The 24160-nt window shown below is 38.8% G+C and overlaps 1 long non-coding RNA gene across 1 annotated transcript; it reads right to left on the bottom strand.

The window, feature by feature from the left end:
* Positions 1–9576: 9576 nt before the first annotated feature.
* Positions 9577–18800, bottom strand: LOC112622145. The gene is made up of 2 exons (XR_003118949.1): positions 18705–18800; positions 9577–10110 (listed from the first exon to the last, which is right to left on the bottom strand). It is a non-coding gene; the product is annotated as an uncharacterized LOC112622145 (long non-coding RNA).
* Between the last annotated feature and the right edge of the window lie 5360 nt (positions 18801–24160).

Genomic DNA, 24160 nt, shown 5'->3' with positions numbered 1-24160 from the left:
TGACAAACGGGCAGAGAAAGTATGTGGATGAATTCTTTGAACCATCTCCCTACTTAAATTTTCTGGATGGAATTGCTGTGTACCCAATGTGCAGCTCTCTCTCCGAGTTAATGCTGTTGGAATATCCTTGTTTAGATTTCCTTCTCTTCCCATCTCTCTACCACCAGACAATGATTTTCACTGCTCCTAACTGCTCCGGCTCACCTCTCAGATCATGGATTAATCCCATTACTAAATACTCAACCCCAGATCCCGTTACCCACCCAAGAACTTTTGATGTTGATCTTGAAGCTTCCTTCTTGTGCACAGCTAATTTTCCTGTGCCAACCTGGCTGAAAAATCTGTACTTACAAAAATATTATGATCAGGCTAAGAGGTGAATCAGCTCTCAAGAAGACAATTAGGTGAGTATCATGGAGACAGAAAAGGAGAAAATCAAGGGAATTAGAGAGAGAACTCTGGTGGAAGTCACAAGTACAAGCTCTTAGGAACATGACAGGAGAATATAACCATTCATTTCACAAACATTTGTTAAAACATTTGTAATATTCCAGGCACTTTGATTATTAAGTCTGATCAGTTAATAATTGCTTATATACTTTTTGCAAGGGCAGGAATTAATTCACGGCATTAACGACCCAAAGCCCAAGTATGTGGACAGGTAGTATGAGCATGCCAGGGGGAAGGATAATTTCCTAGATTAAACTGGAATTGTCTAGGAGGAACAGTAGGACCATAATTCTCCACCCCTTTAGGTCCACATAAGACCTAAAAGCATTGATAGGCCCAGGACTCTGTGCTTTTAAAACACTTTCAAAGTAATTCTGATATGCAGCTACATTTTAGAATTACTGATTAGGCACACAATATTTATTCACACAATGGATATTTGTAAACATCTGCTACAAGTTTACATGCAAGAATAAATTAGAAAGGACTCCTACTCTCATGCAGTTTATATTTTAATAATACACAAATGTATTTAACCCAAGACGAAATTTAAACGACATAAAATAGATACAGATAGAGTTCAGAAAAAGAAGAGCTTACTGATGAAGTTTTAGGAAAAGCTTTGTGTGGGAAGAAAGCCATTTGAGCTAGAGTTTGAAGTGTAGTTTACATTACAATTATTTTCTATATCGAGGCCATTCATTTTTACTTCTGAAAGGTTGTAGAATACAGATGAATGACATGCATACATACAAAACAATTTCTTGATCCATAAATAACATATGCATACATTGGTGTGTATTTCTACACGCTCAATAAAATTATGAATATGGATATAAATGAATATATACATATTTAAATATGTTGCTTTTTATAAAAGCAGAACTATTTGTACAGGTTGGCTTTGTAGCTTATTTTTCTCCATCAAAAATATATATCATGAATATTATTCCATGAGAATCAGTATTAATCTGTGGTATCATTTTTTTATTGCCTGAATACTACATTATTACATATGGATATATTATAACTTATTTAAGTATTATATAATGTTGGGAATTTGGGGTTGCTATCTGTTTTTTATTGTAAGCATACTGAAAAGAGAATCTTGAAGGAAATTTGTTTTCTTGTAGATGAATGTCTACAAATGGAATTTCTAGGCCAGTGTGTATGTTTGTTGGATACATGAAAGGATGAGACATATTCCAGGGGTGGGGGTAATAAAAGCAATACCCCAAATGTGGGAAAGTAATATAGTTTCCTAAAAATAGTGTAGGCCGGCTGTGGTGGCTCAGGCCTGCAATCCCAGTACTTTGGGAGGCCGAGATGGGCGGATCACCTGAGGCCAGGGGTTCAAGACCAGCCTGTCCAACATGGTGAAACCCTGTCTCTACCAAAAATACAAAAATTAGCTAGGCATGGTGGTGGGTGCCTAGCATCCCAGCTACTTGAGAGGCTGAGACAGAAGAAGCGTTTGAACCTCGGAGGTGGAGGTTGCAGTGAGACCAGATTGCACCACTGTACTCCAGCCTGGGCAACAAGAGTGAAACTTCATCTAAAAAAAAAAAAACAAAACAAAAAACAAAAGAAAAAGAATAGGGCAAAAGGGAAGTAATAAAAGAAAAAGAAATATGGCTGAAAATTTAGGCTGGGACCAGGACTTTCAGGGTCTTCAGTGGTAAATCAAGGAATATAGGAACAGGATATCAACGCAGTGTTCAATGGCTTTTAGTTTGATGCTACATACAGACTCTGCAAGTGTCGTTGCCTCAGAATCCCTACGGTTTGGGATAATTCTGGAGTCATCGGCACTATTACTCTGGTGCTTTATACTGCTGGATAGCTACATAAGTTCTTTTTTGACAGAGAAACACCAAAACTACCCCGTTTTCAGAAATGATCAATGCTTAGCCAAAGGGCCTCCTGTGGTACAAGTTTTGTCAATGGCTGCTCCCAAGGTGAGCGTCAGGGTGTTCAGGAAATCTCAGCAGAAGGTACCCTCCTCATAGGAGTCTTTCCACATGAACTGCAAATACATGAGAAGGCTATGTGGTGGTTGACAGTTACTTTTTTAACAGAACAAAGGAAGGATCCATTCAGTTTTTCTCCTTAAGTACCATGAAAGACAGTTTCTAAAATGGCAGCTCCAAAAGCTTCTTAAGCCGTATCCAGAAGGAGATGGAAAGTCCATGGGGACAGAGAGCACTGGCTGTTTTCATTCAGGAAGAAGTTGCATTATCCTCCTTTGACTTTTCTCTCGCACCGGGAAGTCATTATTATGCTGGCATTCCTCCTGACATTTTTCTGACTTTGTTTATTTTAATACATGGTTCGTTGTTTGTTTTGGAACAACCCTCCAAATTATTCTTCCAAATGCCACTTGAGCTTAGCCGAGGAGATGCTTCATCATCTCCTTTGTTGTCATTTCTTGCAACTTGCCTAACTTTCATCTTGGTGGAGGCTATAAAGCTCTGTAAGAGTCCTTGTGGGCTATGGCTTTGATTTGCCTCTGCTGTGGCTGATTAGGCAAATCCAATAACTATTGATCAGCTCTAAAACAGCGAGATTCGTATTAAGCCCCCTACTCTTGATGGGGAAAAATTATGACTTTTCCCTTTCAACTTGGAAAAGAACAAACAACAAAACCCACAACCTGTTAAATTCAATTAAGAAAGAAGTAGCAGCAGTGGAAGCAGAAACAGGCCACTGAAAGGCATTTCTTTCTCTCTGAGTGCTTTTCTTTTCTGGCAGCGAAGGGCTTCTGTGCAGTTAGAGCCCCATGTTTGATTGACTCGGCTCCCAAGCTGATGTTTACACGGCTGTATTCATCTTGCTCCGATGACTGTGACATGCCACCCGGATGCGGTGAGGCTGACAGGGAATGTGAGGGGGACCAGACAGATGACAACGTCTCCGTTCTTCAGAGCCCAGGCAGGATGATCTGTCACCTGATGATAGGCCACAGCCTGTCATTTATTTACTTACAGCTTTAATGTGGGTAAAATGAGCAGGAGACGGGGGGAAATGTGACAACAGGCAAAGAGAAAGTGAGTGGTTACAGGAAAGAAAAATCTGACAGACCCTTTTCCGCATCAAAATATCAACAACAGCTATTTCCTACATCTCAATGGGCATCCTGGCCCAGAAGCCAATTATGAGCAACATTCTGAGCAAGAAATCAGATTTGCAAAGCAGGAACTTGAGCCATTAGTCTGTGGCAGTGCGGTAGACAAACCCCACTGCCACTTGACTATATTAAATGCTTGGAATTTTGTCTTGTGCCTTTAATTTCTGCAATTTTCAATGACCGTTTGGCAAGCATTTTTTTCCCTTTTAGTTTTTCAATCTGCACACATTTTGCAAAGTAACATTCCTGTGCAATTGGAATTATCATCCAAGCATCCTATTTGCTATAAAAGTGCAGCTAGGTTGGGCCCGGTGGCTCACGCCTGTAATCCTATCACTTTGGGAGGCTGAGGCGGGCAGATCACTTGAGTTCAGGAGTTCAAAACCAGGCTGGCCAACATGGTGAAACTCTGTCTCTACTATAAATATAAAAAAAAATTAACCGGGTGTGGTGGCGGGTGCCTGTAATCTCAGCTACTTGAGAGTCTGAAGCAGGAGAATCGCTTGAACCCGGGAGGCAGAGGTTGCAGTGAGCCGAGATCACACTATTGCACTCCAGCCTGGGTGACAAGAGCGAAACTCCGCCTCAACAACAACAAAAAATGTGCAGCTAGAAGTCATTTTGAAAACCATTGACCTGCTTGTTCTGTGTGTTGACACCCTGGTTATGGGAAAGAGATATCTGAAAACCAGGGGAAATGACAAAAGATATTTTAGCTGTTAAGGTAAACCTGTAGGCACAAAACAGACTGAGACTATATTTTAAGGGGATTTTGTAAATTTTAAAAAATGGATCTTTGCCAGTATCTAAATGAATTAAATATTTTTCAATTAAGCCAATTTAATGAACAAAGTATATTAAGTATTATATATACTAGCACAGATTTGAACCACTACAATGAAGTTTTAAAAGGGATCTACAGTTTGGGAGTTCTTTTAAAAATTTTTTTATGATACCGGATCTTGTTTTCTCATACGGCATTTGGGGGAGAGGCCCCAGGAACTTCCCACACACTCTGACGATTGTGCACTGAGGTCGTGATGTGTACAGAGACAGTGTACCTGAGGGCGCACCTTTATATGCCCAAAGACCACAAAGCATTCACAAATCATTAACAATGGGGCTGACGAGGGTCAGGTATTGGGCCCAGCATTATGTCAATAAAATTCATCATGCAAAAATACCAAAGATCTGACACATTTCCTAAGAAACATTGTCCTGGGGAAACTGTAACTGTAACTCACAGTAGCCTGAAACCGGCAATTCTGAGACTGACTGTTATCAAGGAGGCTCTCTGGTTCTTAGTGCATCATTTCCAAATGCCTCTTTCGGCACATCTAGCTTGGCAGTGTACTTTCAACATGTGAAAGTATGGTAACCATCCCCCCAGTAGGCTATCAGATTTGCAGCCCCCAAGCATCCACTCAACAGGCAGCCTGGGATACAATAGGTCTCACTTTTGCCCAATAAACGCAAAATTTCTGAGTCACAGTAAATGTGACTCCCCAGAACATTGTGAAGAACGTGGCATTTTAATCACGTGCGATAGCTTTGGGAGGAGAAATAGCTTCGGTTGGTACTGAGAAGGTTGTTAGAGCAGATCAGCCACTTCACCCTGTGGCTCCATTAGCCCTGTCTTCCCTGAATGTCTCCCCGCTCTTAGATATCCACGTGCATTACTGCTTTGGGCTGCCAGCTGTGTTAAAAAGAGGAGATTTGGCACATCTTCATATGGCGTTCCCTTACTGAAGGTAGAAACAACCTACACTTGTCCAGCCACTTCTCCTGTAGTTCTGTTGCCAAGGAAAGGGAGCTTTACCACTAACCCTGGGGACAAAAGGGCCCTGTGAAATACAGGACTCCCAACTAGCAACTTGCTATGTCCATTTCTGGAGCTGATAGTGTCCTCAATTCCTGGTGAGTATAATTTGGCATATACTTGTGAATGAGCCACATGGTAAAATAAAGCCATGTGTACTCTGAGAACTGTTTGATACATGTATATTTGAGACAGGGTCTTGCCCTGTCACCCAGGTAATGCAATGGCACCATCACGGCTCACTGTAGCCTCAACCTCCCAGGATCAAGTCATCCTCCTACCTCAGCCTCTTGAGGAGGTGGGACAACAGGCGTGTACCACCACACCCAGCTAATATTTTTTATTTTTTGTGGAGAAGGAGTCTCACTATGTTGCCCAGGGCTCAAGTGATCCTACTGCCTCGACCTCCCGAAGTGCTGGGACTACAGGCATGAGCCACGTGCCCAGCCAATTTTTTTTTTTTTTTTTTTTTTTTTTTTTTTTTACGGAGTTTTGCTCTGTCACCCAGACTGGAGTGCAGTGGTGCGATCTCGGTTCACTGCAAGCTCCACCTCCCGGGTTCACACCATTCTCCTGCCTCAGCCTCCCAAGTAGCTGCAGCCAGATATTGTTAATGCACTTTTAGAAGTTTCATTTTGTATTGGCTGAGTTCTACTTCTTTCCCTAAGAATTTCAAGAAGGAAGAGAATTTTGTCCCCTTCCATGTATTTGGCAGTGTATCTCTGATGCTTAAAAGAGCCAAATTACCTGTCCTCATTTTCCTGCCTTGGCAGCGGAGTGTGATGAGTCCTATAACCTTGCTCACGACTGTGCTAGATACTGTTTGTGTTGGATTTATGTGGACACAGGTGGTGCCCTCGGGGTCCAGGCATTCATGGGGAACACCTGTTTCTATTCTTTTGCCTTCATTATTGCTGGGAAAGACATATGTGGGGTGGGGCCTTAGGGTATATTCACAGGATCAGTGAGGTGAAGAGTGTTAAACATTATAATTTCATTACAGTTAAGCTGTATGCTTCTCCTCAACAGCCCCTCATGGTTATTTAGCCTTTTAGTCTGTCTGGTTAAGATATTGTTAATACTGGTGATATAGGAGGAATTAGGAAGCAAAGGGAAAAAGAGCAGAGTATTCCTGGAGCTGACCCTGCCTAAGAAATGTCCACCTCCCACTGCCCTATATACAAACACATGCCTTTAAAAAAAATTGTACTTTAAGTTCTAGGCTACATGTACAGAATGTGCAGGTTTGTTACATAGGTATACACCAGCCATGGTGATTTGCTGCACGCATCAACCCGTCACCTACATTAGGAATTTCTCCTAATGCTATCCCTCCCCTAGCCCTCCACCCCCTGACAGGCCCCGGTGTGTGATGTTCCCCTCCCTGTGTCCATGTGTTCTCATTGTTCAACTCCTACGTATGAGTGAGAACATGCGGTGTTTGGTTTTCTGTTCCTGTGTTAGTTTGCTGAGAATGATGGTTTCCAGCTTCATCCGTGTCCCTGCAAAGGACATGAGCTCATTCTTGTTTAGGAAGAAAAGGGAAGAAGAGCAGGGTATTCCCGGAGCTGACCCTGCCTAAGAAATGCCCACCTCCTACTGCCCTATATACAGATAAATGTTTTATAATTTGCCAAATATTTCAGTCTGTATGATCACATACTGTAGCATGTGCTATAGTAATTTTACTAAAGTAAGCTATATGTAAAAATCACTTATTGTTTGTCCTTCCATCAAATATTAATTGAGGGTCTTCTGTGCAGAGTCCCAGTATCCTTTGACCACGGTGGTAATCTCAAGCCCCTTAACATGTAAACAGAGTTTAAAAAGTATGCCCACTGCCTCTTTTTTAATAAGCTGAAGCAGCTCTTTCCCATTTCCTGTCTTTTATATTATTTTTGTAACAAAGGTGGAAAGTAAAAGTAATTATCTTCCCTGAGGACCTTTTCTGTTGAGACCATAAGATGTGCCCAAATCTATAATGTGCAATTTTTATCACCAGCATTTTCATTCTTGACTCAGATGAGCTTCTAGTTCCATCCAGCATCAGTCTATTCATGAAGAGCTCTGAACACAAAATTATATCAAACATAATAATAGATAAGCAGCTAGAGTGAATCATATATTTACAACTGAATACTGCTTCCCTATAATACCTGTGAGCTGGGGGCATATTTAAGATATTTATCCTATTTAGTAGTTGAGCCCTGATCAATTGGAGTGGAAATTGCCTATGAACAACTGGTATAGTACTGTCCAAAGAGCCTCACCCATTCAGGGGAGCATCCGAGGATGGGTGTGGAGGAGAAGCCACCTCCCTGGTGACGAGAACATAATTGATGAAAGTGCATTACCTTTTCTATATGTTTCCCAGGGCTGGAACAAATAGCTACAATCTAGGTGGCTTAAGACAACAGAAATTTGTTCTCTCACAGTTCTAGAGGCCAGAAGTCTGAAATCAAGGTGGTAGCAGAGCCACGGGCATTCTGAGGTTTCCAGGAGAGAATCTTTTGCCTCTTCCAGCTCCTGGTGGCTCTTGGTGTTCCCTGACTTGTGGCAACATCACTCCAATCCCTGCCTCCATCTTCACATGGCCTTCTTTTGTGTTTCTCTGTGTGCGCTCCTCTTCTTATAAGGACACCAGTCACTGGTTTTAGGAAAATCATCCCCTTAAATCCAAGAATGATTTCAACTTGAGATCTCTAACTAAGTACATCTATAAAGGTACTATTTCCCGATAAAGTCACATTCTGAGGTTCTGGGTAGATAGGATTGGGGAAGCACACTAATCAACCAAGTACACCCTCATTTGCTTTCAGTGTTTCTCGAGATCATATAAATAGCAAGAGGATTCTCAAATCAGAGAAGCAAATCTTTTCTGTAATTTTTCCCCTAAGCAACAAGGTAGAAAATGTTCATTCTTTATTTTTTTATTAATTCTTCTATCTATTTATTTCTGCAATTAATTAAAAAATTCAGAATTTTGAGACCCTTTCCAGTGGGGCTTAGAATTTAAAATTATAATTCTCTGATAAATATTTGGAAGTGTCATCATATTTATCTTTCTCGTTTGATCCTCTCAGTGGCCTGGTGAAGGAGGTGGCGCAGGTAGGATTAACACTGGCCTTAGAGAGCATGACTCCAAGGCTCAGTGAGGCTGAATTTTACCAATATTCCTCAGTTAGGTGACTCATGGAACTGGCTAGGACTCCAATGTCTAGATTGGACTTCTTCCCATTACTTCAAGAAACAGCCTGATTTTCACTTTTGTTGTTGTTGTTGTTATGGTACCCAAGGAGACATGTGCCTCTATTTCTATTTTCATATTCAGGTTTTCATTTTATTTTGAATTTCAGGCATATGTTAGCTTAGCTATTCTGGTTTTGGGGTCAGTCTGAGCTGTGTTCTAGTTCAGGTTTTGCCACTGTCCAGCTTTGTAACATTGGGTGAGTTACGTTACCTTTTTGGATTTTTATCGACTTTCTTTCTCAGCTTTCTTATCTAAGAGAAGAGAATAATAATTATCTTGTAAGGAGATAATGAAGAAAAATATCCTAATATATTTAAAGCATCTAGCACTGCGCCTCAAAAAGCAGCAGCTGCTTTTTATGGTGTATGTTTTATTATTAAGCAGAAGAAACAGTGGAAGGCTTGAAGAATCGGTGTGTTCTGGGTCTGCAGAACCAACAAGATGGTCTTGCGCAAATATCAGACATTCTGGGTCTCAGTTTCATCACCTATGAAATAATGGGAGGTCTTTAAGTCCATTCAGTTTCTTGATTTATGGGCAAAAGACTGAGAAAGAATTACAAACAAAGAAGTCTCTAGTTTACCTAGTTAAATGCTGATCAATTTAAACTTCACGTGAGAAACATTTATAAAAACTTCTGATACAAAATAGGGAGCAGAAAATCTCTGCAAGAGGCCTAAACAATTATTGGTGTTGTTTCAGTGTGTCAGATAAAGAAAGTGAGAAATGAAGCATTTCTTATGTATTTAAGGCTGAGTAAAGGTTATCATTCAAGGAAAGATTACCTTTTCTTTCCATTCATCCAACAGATAATTGCACAATATTCACATTTCTCAAAGCACTCTGAAGATGACATGGGAACTGAAACTTCTAGTGTTTCCAAAGGAATTTAGAAGCACAGAATAATGTCAGGCTCAGATCAAATAAAAATAACTTTTATGTCTCCATTTATTAAAAATGCATGTCTTGTTTTCAAATGTTTTCTTCCACAGCAGTTACACACCGGCAAGACCCAGTTTGAAGCTTTTTAGCTAGTGCTTTTGACAACTCCAAAGCTCTTTCCCTGCTGCCCAAATGCTGCTCCTTCATTAAGTACCCCAAGGAAGCAAACAAGTCAACGGCAAATAGAGACAATACACCCTCCTTGTTCCAATGAACTTGTTCCTTTCATTTGTCAGAAAACAGAGAGACGCTTGTGAGAAAGCTGACTTGGAAACAAAGCCCACACAGGGCAGTCCTGTTTGGCACCGCAATCTTTTATGTAGATGGCGGATGAGGATCTTATATGCCATTTACACAAAAATTAATACTTAAAACAACATGTACAGAAAGTGGTTCCAAGTCCCAGTCCCACTGCAATCTCTTCGTGTTCTCTTCTGTGTCTTTCAGTATTCTGTGCTATTTTCTAGGCTTCTTTCTCGTTTCAGCACACTTTGTCTTCCTGTGTGCCCCTTCATCTTCCTCCTTTAAAAATTCAAACCAGAATGATTGCAATTCTTTCCTGGAATTTGTTCTTTCCATCAAAACTAGAATACAGTATTATCCCTTTACTCTAAAAACACTCTTGTTTTTTTTATCCAACCCAGAATAGGCAGGAAGGAAAAGGTTAATGTACTCTAATAGCTTTTTATAATATAAAAATTTATATTGTCCTGATAGCTACATTTTGTGAAACAAACATCTGCTGATTGTAGTCCATGTGCCAGCTCTGTGGTAGTGATTGGACAATGAATAGAATGGTCCCTACCAGAAACTAGGTGACAGTCTATGTGGTTAACATGAGCTATCTCTGTGGTGTCTTTGACACCGTACCCTTTTGAGAGGGGGAGCTTAAGCTCCAGCTCAGACTTTTATCCCAAGATTGATAAAACACAGTATGATAAAATGTTCTTCCCTTTATTTTTCTCATTCATAAAATAAGTCAGTGCGACTAGGATGGAAGATTATTTTCTGCTTGACTATTTCATATCAACTGAGTGATAAAGAGTTCTTTGGCTTTCTCACAGTCTAGTTTGATTTTTCCGTGGTGGTGACATTCATTGTCTCTTTGAGGATTTGGGAAGGCAGGAGGCAGAAAAGGGGCCTAAAGAAGGAGAATAAAAACTTGAGCGCAACCCTCAACTTTCTTAGATTTTTCTAGAAGGAGTAGAAAGAATGAATCAAGTCTGCGTATATGCCCAAATTTCTCCAAGCAGACTCTTTGTAAGCTTTGACTTTAAGTGCTCAAGTAAGAAAATCTCTTCTGTCTAATTATGATGAGATTCTACAGCGATATGGTGGATGAAATGTTAGTCTCTAAATTTGAATCATGTGCCACGGGGCAGAGCCCCGGGTTTGACCTGGGGAAGATGCTCTTTTTGAAACTTCACCGTTAATTTATGCACTCACAAAGTGGAAATGATGTCTTAAAGATAGAGGTCCTCTTTCTATATTATGCTTGTTCATTTTCAGGCAGTGGGTAAAGAAGCATAAATACAGAGATGGCTTTTGGGTTGCTATATTCCCGCCTGACATAGCCTGTCTCTGCAGGGCTCCAGAACCGGAACATTCTACAGAGTCTTCAAAAACCCTTAGTTCACTTTTGAGCTTTAACTATTTCAGAAGTATGAATGTACTGTCTTGTTTAAGTGTCTCTTAAAATAGTAATTATTTATGTTTTTTAATACGTACGCAATTTTGTAGTTCTTGACTGATTTTTTTCTTTTTCTTTTTCTAGTCAGTGTGTACCATTTTCTGTAAGAGAAACTGGAAAAAGTTAAAAACAGATTTTGAAAAATTCACAAAACTGCATAAGCCTAGAGGAAAGGTAACCATAAATATTACAAATGGTGCTCTTTGGAAGTTTGTAGCATTTGTTTCTGCCTCAGTTATGAAAGCTCGAAACTCCACTAAGACTTCTGGGATAACCTGTAATAGGTGACAGCTTATTTTGAAATTCAAATACTTTCAAATATTTTTAAAAATAGATTGAAATGCAAAAAGACACAAACATGCATGTAACGTAACTTTTGAGTTAAAAACTCAGTAAAATTAATGTCAGAAGACATTGGAAGTTTATGGATGCTGATAAAAACTATGGATACTCATTAAAATCAGTCAACCTGTTAAGAAGTTTGTTTTTAACAATAGATTTTCAATTTAGAGAGACATCACAGATTTTTGCCAATTCTGGAGGCTAGCTAGAGCTTCTCTTAGAGATTGGAGCAGAAGAAGTCAGCAGTGAAGTATCAATTCATGACCCCGGCTTAGGAAGCCAGATTCATAAGCTCTTTTGATGTAGCTTCTGTTTAGAATACAGTCAAGCCTGGTCACTGTTGGGATTTTAATTTTAGACACAATGGATGTAAAACATTAGGCAATATGAGCAAACTTTGCACTTCTCTCTAGAAATGAAGGAGTTACATTCTCCTATCCTGTCTGATGTTCGGTTACAGAGTGCAGTGAACTGCTCAAGAGTAAGGCATTTGGTTAAGAGGCGGCACTGTGTATCTATAGAACAGATTAAAGTGTATGCTGATTCTGTTTGCTTTGAGAGCAAATATTTTCCTTGAATTTTAGTCTCTTTGGTTGGATGTGCGGAGTGGGCATGTGCAATGGGCACCATGCCTTGCTCCATCAGCAGCCCTACCCTCTAAGGCAAGCTGGTAGTGTGAGGAGCCACAGTCACCCATCAGCTGTGTGTGTGTCCTCCATTATACACTACACGTATGAATTACAGCTCATGTCCTCCTTCGCGCCTCACTCAGAGGGTTTATAGTGGCAATTACCTGTTCACAGACCTACTGCATGTTTCTGCTACCATGCCCAGTTCTGAATCTTGCTTCAGTCAGAAATTTGGTGTGTCTTTACCAACACAGTGGACATAAAGCTGATACAACAAAGTGCAATAGTTACGTGATCTGGGATGCTCTTGGTTTGCTGGTAAATTTTATTTAGGTTTATGCAGTATAATCCAGGCTTGCCGTTGGATTTCACTGACGTTGACACAGCTGAGGAAGAGATCCAAACCTGGACATGCCTCTTTCAATTAAATATGCTGCCCCTTGTATACACTTTAGCTCCCATATTTTGCAGTGAGACAGTAGTTTCTTCAATGATCAAGTGATACAGCATGCAGTAATTACTTGAAGTGATAGCAGCTCTGATTTTTGGCTCCATGTAGTGATGCCCTTTCTAAAAATTCAAGTCATTTAAAATTGGAATAAGCTGCCTAGTGGGTGGTGAACGCCCCATCACTGGAAGTGTTCAAATGCAGCCATCTGTCAGGAATGCACTGGACAGAACCCCTATGTTGGGTAATATGATGCCCTCTAATACTCTTTCCAATATGAAGTTCTTTGGTTGTTTCAAGTCTCCATTTTGTAATATTGTAATGATTCAGATTAGGGATACTCACTGTTCACTTTCAACCGGCCTTACTATAGAAAGCGCTCTCACTTCCCACAATTGAAAAATGTACATTTGCCCAAATAACAGCATCCTCGGTGTTGTTTTGCTCTTTCCTATTATAGGTATAGCGAGTGAGAAATGTGTCATGACTAGATCTAGGGGAGGAGTGCGATACCACACTGCCTAGCTCTGCTGCTTACTAGCTATGCGACAGGGGCAAGGTTCATAAACCTGAACCCCGAGGTAGATCATCTGCTAAATTCAAAGCATAACAAGTACCTACCTAACAGAATGTTGAAGGACTAAATAAGTATTTAGCACAAGGCATGGTACTTCTGGTAAATAAAAGTATTCACTATTTGTTAGTTGTGGTGGTTTTTATTGTTTACCTGGGTTATCTATTCTCAATTAATCAGCAAACCTGTCACTTGTAAACCATGAACAGATGTTGGATTAGATTTAGAGAACTATGTTAACTATTGGCATTTTTAAAGGACAAATAAATATAATCATTTTTTGCTATTTATGTATTTTCACTCATCTGTACATTAATTTCTATAACTCTATTAATGATGTTATTTTTAAGAACAGTTTTAAAGTCTGAACAAATACTTCTTATGTGTATAGTCAACTTAAAACAATTTTAAACTGCCTATAATTGTGTAGTACCTCTCTTAAATTCCAACCTCAGGTTTAAAAGCCTGTGTTACTTATCATCTATTGCTATTAACATTGTCATTGTGGAAGCTTATTGTATTTATGTGACAGATAATATTTGGACTTAAAATTTTTCAGATTTTTGTTTTGTTTACTGAGCTCTGATTCACATAAAAGTGGTAGCTCCAGTTTAATGTATGAATTCTGCTTGCGTGTGCGGCTTTCCTTCCCATTGAAACAGAAATGATCCCAGTGAGTGAAAAGCAAAGATAAGCTGAGAATAGAGTTGCAATCTTAGTTTGTGCAGGTGCTGTTTTGTTAACATCCTGGTGCATGTGCATTGTATTTTTGCACACACAGTCATAGTCAATTTTTTTTTTAGAACATGCATTACAATGTTCAGCTCATTACAAGTCATGACAAAGCTCCGTTGGAACCAAAGAGAAGACTCATGCTCTTTATATACCGAGAAGCTGTTCCCATTGTAACTCAAAGAATTCTAGTTCAGGAAATATCAACTGGCGATTTGCTTTGTGGGTTGTTTACAGACCAGCTACTTTTTGCCTTCCATTTTTTTTTTTATGTGCTGTATTGAGACAGTCTTACACTTTGAGGTTAGTCTTCTCAAACAGGCTTTAAGATGATAAAAATCACACCAGGTCCAGCTGGATCTTTATGTCACAAGACCGTTTCCCCTTTTCCTCTCTACTTCTTTTCCTCCATTCAGAGCTAAAACAAACCACTTCATAAGAACCTCATGAAATTTTCCCTGTGTGCACTTTAGTTAAAAGACCTTCCTCCGTGGTGCATTCAACTCTGTGGGGACACTGTGCCACAGTCAGCTTGCTGGGAGATCAAAGTGGAGAATCTTCAGCTTGCAGAATGCCTGATGTGTCCCTATAATGCATCTAGCAGGCCTTCTGCGTGCACTCTGTTTCAGAAGGCTAACGGGAAAGGGCATTTTATCATAACACAGAAGACATTCAAATTTTCAGATAGCTTAGAGGATCAAAATAATTATATCTTCAATAGACGAAATGACGAAGTGGCTTTCCCCAGGTCAATGTCCACAGGGATACATTCTCAGGCATTTGGTGGGGGCGGGGGGGAGGCATCAAATTTCTTCTTTTTTCCAATCAGAAAATTTCTCATTTGATTTATACATTATGAATGTAACTTCTCAATTCTTTAAAATATGAGCTGTGGAGAAGGGTTGTGTTTGCTACTACACACTTCAGCAGCTCAGGTAATATGGCGTGTGCATTTTAAGAAATAGAAAAACATGTTAAATATTGTGTATGCAGTTTTATTCTGGGCTTTTAAGCTTTCTCTCTCTCTCTCTCTCTCTCTCACTTGCTCGCTCTCTGTCTTTGGCAGACTCGTCTTGTCCTCAACTAAACTATTTCCTGCCTATTAATTTTGAGTAATAATTTAAGTTTCCTTGATAGATTATTTGTCATTGGTATCTCAATTTCTTTACCAAATGCCTTTTTTTGGCTGAAGATCTAGTAAATAGTTTGACGGCTTTTGAAGGTGGAAGAAACTTTAAGAAATCATTTTAGTTAAGTGTTGACCTTCACATTTTATGCAGTAGGGGTCTGAAATTTGTCCAATATTTCACATTTACTAAGTGAATTACATATTTTATCTAATCTATGACACCAAAGATTATAAAATATGCCATCACTTTGTGTACCAATAAGACAGAAAAGAAAATATCAACTTAAATTATGAAATCACTTTGGCAATAAGATACATCCAGATTAAAAAGAGATTATAAGCATAAGATCATGCTGTTAATACAAACATATCTCTCCTTTATGAAATATATAATTTGCACCCTGTATTTCATAAACATAGCAAATGTTGCAAAGAGTAGTCACATGTCTTCTCTAAGGGGAAATCAGGATAAACACTTAGATTGACTGGGGAGGCAGGCACAGGAAAGGTGAAATACCAAATCAAGTACACCAAGCTTTAAGACATGTTTTTTTCGTTTTTTGTTGTTTTTTTTTTGGCTAGAGGCTGTCCTAGGATTACTAATAGACTACATAATAAGGCAAGTGTATCCAATATTCTCTTCTAGTTACAGCGCCTTCCCTCTCTGCACATCATGGTTCTTTGTTGCAGGGGATCACCTGAATGATAGACATTGCTCAAAGTTCCTAAGCTTCATGAGACTGACTCCAGGGCATCGCTGCTGGTGCTGGTAGCTGTTCCCCAGCCTCAGGCCCTTAAACTCCTGTAGGGGGAGTGTGTCTAGAGGCTGCCTCTCTTGTCTGCTCAGATATTTAATCCACTGTCTCCACCAAACCAGAGTCATCTCTGGGGCTTGGAGGAGTGATACTACTAGCTTCCTCATATGACGGGATCCTAGGTCTAGGAACAATAGATACTTATTAGAAATAAAGGAAGTTGGGATATCCAAAACCAATTATATAGCTTTTGCTTTGAACCACCTATTAGTGTGTGGCGTAGACTATCAGTGTGAATAAAGAAACTGTAATAATTTGGACCTGATCCTTCTTTTATAAAATGTGTGGTCTGTAGATACCACCTTTGAGGAGAAATGGTATTTGTCATTTAGATTCTACTTGACTGCTAACCTGCTTTGGAAAAGTAGATGATTACTTTCTCCAGAAATGAAATGTAACACTCCAGCCTCCAATAAAAAGAAAAAAATGTAGCCTGTGTACCAACAAGTCTCAGGAACCATCCCTGCTTAATTAATATCTTGCTTTTGTGACTCAATATTTTTATTCTATTCAAAATACCACAAAATTAAGATAATAGCTCCACAAAATTGATTCAGAGATATTAATTATTTCTTTGCCTGTCTCCAGACTTATTAGAATTCATTACTTTCTCCTGCTGTGGTTAATGTTCTCATAGTTTGGAGCTGGTATACTATACCATTAACAATTTTTATAAGGCACCACGTATATGATTATATCCCTTTGATTTTTAAAATGTCTTCATTTATTTCCTGGAAGTTATCAAGCTGACATAAAAAAGCCATCATCTAATGGGAGTGAATTTTCATAATGCTATTTTCATCAAATTTTATCCTCAGATATTGTATTTGGCCCTGTGACAAGCATTGGATTTCCTTTCTTGCACTTTTTCTTAATCTAATAAAACATATATTATGTATATTGACTGTATATTATTAGCTGTAATATACTATGTATATTTTCTTGTTTTTATAAATGTTTTTCAACTAAAATTTTTGTAAATAGAAGCAAGCCTTTTACAGCTAAATCTATGGATCACAAAACAAGAGGAGAAAATTGATGGTTGCCTGTTACACTAATGTAGCAGACAATCATGTATAATTTTTATCAAACAAATTCTCATTGGCAATGGAATTTAATCTAACAGGACTATTTCAATATTGTTGGCTTCCTGCTTAACTTTAAGTTGGGTAACCCAATGGGCTGGTTACTTGTCTGTTGGCTGTCAGCTCCATGCTCATGCATCTGTGTTTCTCTCTTAGAAGCAGGCTGAAAGTCTGCGAACTTTATTTTTAACAAGATTCGCTCCTTACAAAGCAGCTTTCTTATACTCTCCTAGTGGGAAGTCCTAACAGGAAATTGGAAGGTGGGAATAAGATTGAGAGCGTTTTATATAAAAGAACGAAATCATGTCTTTTGCAGGGACATGGAAGGAGCTGGAGGCCATTATCCTCAGCAAGCCAACACAGGAATGGCAAGTTCTCACTTACAAGTGAGAGCTAAATGATGAGAACACATGGACACATAGAGGGGAACAATACACACTGGGGCCTTTCAGGGTGGTGGGTGGGAGGAGGGAGAAGGTCAGGAAAAATGACAAATGGGTATTAGGCTTCATAACTGGGTGATGAAATAATCTGTACAACAAACCCTCATGATACAGGTTTACCTGTGTAACAAACCTACACATCCTGCATATGTACCTCTGATCTTAAAATAAAGTTGTTGCTTTTTTAAAAAGAGATTGTGGGCATTTTTTCCTCTCTTGGCTTTAGGCAGTATATCAGCAGAGTAGCAGAAAAAGCAGGTTACTTCTATGGTCTTGCCAAGTAGCGGCAGTGGTGGCTCTGACCGCAGCAGGAGATTATCCAGCAACTTTAATGGCAGAGATCATGGGCTCCTGAATAGTATTTTCCTCTTTAGTCTTGTCACTGACAGGATAGAAGTATCATCTTGCAGTTACTGATCAAACCCTCTCCTTTTTGCTCTTTTGGGCCTTCCAATATTGAGTAACCAGTTTCCTACATTGTTACCTCCATTAGAAATTCCTCAAGTTGTTTCAGTTTTCCTGACTGAGCTCTGACTGATGGATCTAGTAAAACCATATAGAACCTTTGCACACAGCAAAGAAAAGCCCAAATAAGGAACCATGGGAACTTGATAGTAGTTGTTCAGATAGGTCTTAATTAATGAGCAAATATTATTAAATGTCTATAGGCAACGTATTGCACAAAGTTGTAATAATAATAAAGAATAGAAAGATTGTATATTTTGGCGAAGTAGGTTGCCAGTTTACTCATTTATTCATTTATTTTATTTCATTTTTTTGAGACAGGGTATTACTTTCTTGCCCAGGCTGGAATACAGTGGGGCAATCATGGCTCACTGCAGCCTCAACCTCCTGGGATCAGGTGATCCTCCCACCTCAGCCTCCTAGGTAGCTGGGACTACAGACATGCACCACCATGCCTGGGTATTTTTTGGTATTTTTTTGTAGAGATGAGGTTTCACCATGTTCCCCAGGCTGGTTTTGAATTCTTGAGCTTAAGCCACCTGCCCACCTAGGCCTCCCCAAATGCTGGGATTATAGGCATTAGCCAGTGTGCCCAGTGAGGCTGCCAATTTACAATTCAGGGAGAATCTTCCTTGGATTCTAAATATTAAATAATCAGCTATCCTTACTCAGTTCACACCAATTTGATCATAAGAACAAGCACATCTCATACCCTCACATTTCCCCCATTAATACAGAACTCTCAGCTACTGCCCAATACTGACCATTTTCCACTGTCTCATTCCATCAGATTCATTAATGATCATGAAATGCACAGCTGCAGTGTCTCCATGAAGCCACTTCCTACCTCCTCTAGCTTCCAATATTTACTAATTCTGGAAAGAGTTCTTTCTGTTAATTTCCACTTTGTTAGAATCCCCAATAGATAAGGCGCTTTTGCTCCAATTGGTCACGAAATTTTAGTATCATATCTAATCGAAGTTTTGCTCTTTATTACAACCCTCTCTCCCTAAGCAGAGGGTGGGGTTATGTGAATAAAAGGCACAGCATGTACTCAAAATACCCTTTCCCCTTTGGCTGTTCACTTAAGCGTCTCAATATGTTCTCCCTCAATGTGTTCTATCAAGGAGCATTCTTAGTTTGAACCCTCTCCCCACCACGTCTCCAGTGCCCCAAAAGATGTCAATATCCTATGATAAGTTCAACTTAGGCTAAAGCTGGTGTCCTAGCTATATACTGATCACCCAATTCACCGAATATTTCAAGTGTCACTGGTATTGTCTGTGTTTATGTTGGACTCCATTGGCTGAAATTTGGACAAATCAATTTCTCTGTGCCTGAACTTCCTGACATGTTTAAAAAGAACAAAAACGGGAGAGGTGAGGCATGTATGTGGGATGGTGACAGTTCACTCCTGATAGCAGTTGATCCCAAAATACTTCTTGTAAATACCTATTATTTAAATGCTGAATAAGTGATAATAAAGTTTATTTTATTATTTTGCTTTAATAACACAGCCTCAAAGCTCTGTGATCCAATTTTCTAGTTCATTTTTTCTCAGTCACCTAATGTCATCGTTGCATGGGATTCAAGCCCCTTAATGTTAATTTAGGGACTCAATTACTTTTGGGGAACTTGCTGGCTTCTAGCTCTTTTAACTTTCAAACCAAGTTTCAAGAGAGTCATTGAAAGTCACTTCAAGTAATGTTTTAAGGCAAAATACCCTAAGCTTTTTTTTTTTTTTTTAAGTACATGGTGCTAAGTAAAGTTTAACTCTTAAAAGATTAACTATGGTGTAATGCCGATGTACTGTCCATGGACAGTTTCCTGGTCTCACCTGGGCTAATTATTTGTGAATTATTCTCTGTTTTCAACTAAAGTGTGCATATACATACACACACACACATGCACAATGACTTGTGCATGTGTGTGTGTGTAAGACCTGTTTCTTATGCCATTCACTTTGTGTGTGCCAGTAGGGAACTTTGAGGGATCACATCACAAGGAGCCGAGGATATGGCAGAGAAGCTCCTTTTTCAACCATTTTATTGTGGCTCTTGAGCTTGTAACTGTAGCCTATATAGTAGCACAAGGCTTTAGGGCAAGGCTCCCTGCATTACCTTTCTCTCTTATTATAGGTCCATCTCAGAGTTAATATTTCCTCCACGGAGGTGATGCTGTAATAAAGATAATTAAATTGAAATTTAATATAGTGGGGCATTGTACTATAGCTTTATATCAGATGAGGGTTCTGAGAGAAACCATTACTGTGAGGGTGGAGTGTGTGGTACGTAATTAACAATTATGTTTGTCAGGTTTATGAAACAGAAAATTAATAACATGGAGACTGTAAAACAGTGAACAAAGCTGCAAATTCTAAATTAAGGTGACTAGGCCGTCATTTACCCCTAGAGCAATAGGTGTCTTTCTCTTTCAGAAATAGAATGCAGGATTATCTTGATTTACTCACTTAAAAAAAAAAAAAAAAAAAAAAAACTTGCACTCCCAGACAGAATAATTTCTCTCTAGCGCAGTGGTTCTCAATCTTGGCTTTGCATTATAATTACTTAGAAAGCTTTTTAAAATCCAGGTGCCTTTTTTAATATGCTGTTGGCCACGTAAATGTTTCTTTTGAAAAATATCTGTTCATGTCTCCTGCCCACATTTTAATGATTTTTTTTTTTTTGGCTTGTAAATTTAAGTTCCTTCTGGATACTAAATCTTTGTTGGATGTATAGCTTGCAAATATTTTCTCTCATTTTTTGGTTGTCTGTTTACTCTTTTGCTGTGCAGAAGCTGTATAATTTAATTAGATCCCATTTGTCAATTTTTGTTGCAATTGCTTTGGCAACTTCATCATAAAATCTTTGCCTGATCTTATGTCCAGAATGGTTATCTTTCAGGTCTTTTTTTTTATAGTTTTACGTTTTATATTTAAGTCTTTAAGCCATCTCGAGTTGATTTCTGTACATGGTATAAGAAAGAAATCCAGTTTCAGTCTTCTGCATATGGCTAGCCAGTTATCCTAGAACCGTTTTTTGAATAGGGAGTCTTTCCCCATTGTTTATTTTTGTCAATTTTGTTGAAGATCAGATGGCTATAGGTGTGTGGCTTTGTTTCCAAACTTTCTATTCTATTTCATTGGTCTATGTGTCTGTTTTTGTACCAGTACCATGCTGTTTTGGTTACTGTAGTCTTGTAGTATAGTTTGATGTGGGATAATGTGATGCCTTCAGCTCTGTTCTTTTTGCTTAGGATTGCCATGGCTTTGGGGGTTCTTTTCTTTTTTGTTGTTCCATTTGAATTTTAAAATAGTTTTTTTTCTAATTATCTGAAGGATGTCATTGATAGTTTATAGAAATAGCATTGAATTTGTAAACTGCTTTGGGCAGTATGGCCATTTTAATAATATTGATCCTTCCTATTTGTGAGCATGGAATATTTTTGCATTTGTGCCATTTCTGATTCCTTTGAGCAGTATTTTATAATTCTTGTTGTAGAGGTCTTTTACCTCCTTGGATAGCTGTATTCCTAGGTATTTTATTCTTTTTGTGGCTGTGGTGAATGGGATTGCATTATTGATTTGGCTGTCAGCTTGGACGTTGCTGTATAGGAATGCTACTGATTTTTGTACCTTGATTTTATATCCTAAAACTTTGCTGAAGTTGTTTATCAGATCAGGGAGCTGAGACTATGGGGTTTTCTAGGTATAGAATCATATTGTTTGCAAACAGGGATAGTTTGACTTTCTCTTTTCCTATTTGGATGTCTTTTTTCTTTCTCTTGCCTGAATACTCTGGTTAGTATTTCCAGTACTGTGTTGGATAGGAGTGGTAGGAGTGGGCATCCTTGTCTCATGCTGGTTTTCAGGGTAAATGCTTCCAGCTTTTTTCCATTCAGTATGAGGTTGGCTATGGGTTTGTCATAGGTGACTTTTATTATTTTGAGGTATGTTCCTTCATGCCTAGTTTGTTGACAATGATCAACTTCACCAATTATTAGAGAAATGAAAATAATCTCATCTCAATCAGAATGGCTATTATTAAAATAACAGATGCTGGCCTGGCAAGGTTGTAGAGAAAAAGGAATGCTTATACACTGCTGGTGGTAATGTAAAGTTCAGCCATTGTGAAAGCAGTTTGTTGATTTCTCAAAGAACTCAAAATAGAATTACCACTGGATCCAGGAATCCCATTGTTGAGTATATACCTAAAATAATGTAAATAATTCTACCACAAAAAGACACATGCACACATATGTTCATTGCAGCACTGTTCACAATAGCAAAGACATGGAATCAACCTAAATGTCCATCAACGGTAGACTGGATTTTTAAAAGATGTTACATATAAACCATGGAATACTATGCAGCCATAAAAAAGAACGAGATCATGTCCTTGGCAGCAACATGGATGGAGCTGGAGGCCATGATCCTAAGCAAACTAACACAGGAACAGAAAACCAAATACTGCATGTTCTCACTTATAGGTGGGAGCTAAAATTTGAGTACACATGGACACAAAGAAGGGAATTACATCCACTGGGGCCTACTTGAGGGTGGAAGGTGGGAGGAGGGTAAGGATCCAGAAACTACCGGCCATCTCTAATTCCTTTGAATAGTGTCTTGTAAATCTCCTTGTAGAGGCCTTGCACCTCCTTGGTTATTGGGCATTACGCTTATTACCAAGGGGTGACAAAATAATCTGTACACCAAAGCCCTGTGACATGCAATTTACCTATCTTTCAAATCTGCACATATACGCCTGAACCTAAAATAAAAGTAAAAAAAAAAAAAAAAAAAAGGTCCTTGGTGATATAAAAAAATCCAGATGCCCAGGTCCATCCCAGACCAATCAAAGTAAAACCTCTGGGAGTGGGACCCAAGTACCAGTATATTAAAAAGCTCTCTAGGTGATCCCAATGTGTAGCCAAAGTGGGAGATCCTGTTAGTAAATGTTTAGTGCGGTGATTGATTTCCCTGGAGGAGAGTGTTAGGTTAGAAGAAAAGGAAAAAGGAAAAAAAAAAAAAAACCAGGAAAGTATGACTGCATAATAATTAAGTATTCATAGACTGTACTTATTCTGACAAATAAAAATTTACAGAATTTGTCCACGAACAGGAGATATTATTAAGACAGTATGGCCATTTCTGATATTTAGACACCCATGTTTCCTGGGAAAACAGCTCAGAGAAATCTTGGCCCCTTCCTATACTCCACTCTCTGGGTTACCAAAACCCATGAATGTTGAATGAGGCCAAGGAATTTCCCAAATTATTATGGGCAAATACTGGTTCTGTCTTTGCCAGTCTGGGCTCTTATAAACTCCATGGCAGAATGAGAGGGAAACATGGCCAGACTGATGATCACACAACCAGGAAGCAGAAGAAAGTATGCTTGGCAAATCCGCATTCTAACCATGCCTTCTGCATAAAGGCAGGGTCTGGGATCTCTGCAGAAGCTGGTATATGTATGTGTGTCACATCACACGTGCACAAACACACACACACAATCTCAGAATACACCTGCATAAATAGCATTCCTGTATTGGTCTTTTTGAGTTTAAGAGGTCACCAAACTAGAGTGGATTGGAGGTAAGTTTACTATTTATTGATTTGCATAATTTATCTTTTGTGAAATATGTATTTTGAAGCTATTCTCCTGGTAATTCTGATGTGCTTTTATTGAGAACCTTTTAATTTGACATCTCCTGGTGATTCTGATATACTTTTATTGAGAACCTTTGAATTTGACAATGATAAACCATTGAAGTATATTCTCAAAGACTGCTTATGAAGCCACTGAATTTTGCCTGTTCTCTGGAATTTGAGTGTATCTTGTGCTTAAGAAAACAGGGGAAAACAAACAGTTGTGTGGCAACCAGCCTATGTCCTGGGATTTATATGCTGGAAATTTTTTTCTCCTGTTTCAATTTTGACATAAACTATGAGAGTTAAAAACTAACTAGATAAACTTTCTCTTGCTTCATCACACTTAGAAGAAATGAGGTATTTATTTTTAACCACAATCAGTGGGATTATAATGGTTTGTTTTTCCACTTGGTCATACACAACGTAACCACAAGACTTTGGCAACGTTTATTCTCATTTAGATCAGTTTTTCCCACTGTATATTTTTCTACAGAGATTATTCAGATTTTTCTGTCACTAAATCAAAAGAATGAGGAAAAGTAATTATGCATGTGACTAAGAACAAAAGAC

Source organism: Theropithecus gelada, chromosome 4 (assembly GCF_003255815.1).
Source record: "Theropithecus gelada isolate Dixy chromosome 4, Tgel_1.0, whole genome shotgun sequence".
NCBI lineage: Eukaryota > Metazoa > Chordata > Mammalia > Primates > Cercopithecidae > Theropithecus > Theropithecus gelada.
This window is presented reverse-complemented; position numbering and strand designations above follow the sequence as displayed.